At 51.6% G+C, this 504-nt stretch overlaps 1 protein-coding gene across 1 annotated transcript in view; it reads left to right on the top strand.

The window, feature by feature from the left end:
• Slc6a5 (solute carrier family 6 member 5) overlaps positions 1–504 on the top strand; it is a 50218-nt gene that overhangs the window by 19651 nt on the left and 30063 nt on the right. The window lies entirely within an intron of this gene.

The raw sequence follows: 504 nt of genomic DNA, 5'->3' as shown, positions 1-504 counted from the left end.
CTGTGTAAGTGTATGCCTATATGGATATTAAAGACTGGAGTTTTGAGTGTTTGTGGACTGCTGGGATTGTCACATGAGGACTAGGGTCCCGATTCCTGTCCTCAGGATTGTAGAATCAGCACTCTTAACCACTGAGCAACCTCCCGAGTGCTGAGGTTTCAGGCACGTGGGTCAAACCGAGGGCTTCGTGCGTGCTAGACAAGCACCCTAACACAGCCAAACCCCAGCCCTTCTGCTGTGCTTTCTGTGTGGCAACTCCAGATGTCATGCCAACTGTCTGCACAAAATCTATGCACTGGCCACACATGGCCTCCCAGTTCACAGTTAAGGAGATCAGCAGTGCTCAGTAAGCAGCTGGGGATAAGAGCCAGGCCTGCCCATCCCTCTAGTCTGTCTGAGAGGTTCCTGGATGGAGGTTGTGGGTGGCGCTGGATGTGTTTAAACCTGGTTCTGATGCTCTGATGGGAGGTTAAAGCTTGCAGATCCTTACTTTCTGTCCACTCC

The sequence above is a fragment of the Microtus ochrogaster genome, unplaced genomic scaffold, assembly GCF_000317375.1.
Source record: "Microtus ochrogaster isolate Prairie Vole_2 unplaced genomic scaffold, MicOch1.0 UNK76, whole genome shotgun sequence".
Classification (NCBI taxonomy): Eukaryota; Metazoa; Chordata; class Mammalia; order Rodentia; family Cricetidae; genus Microtus; species Microtus ochrogaster.
The sequence above is the reverse complement of the archived record's forward strand: the minus strand, read 5'-3'. Positions and strand labels throughout refer to the sequence as shown.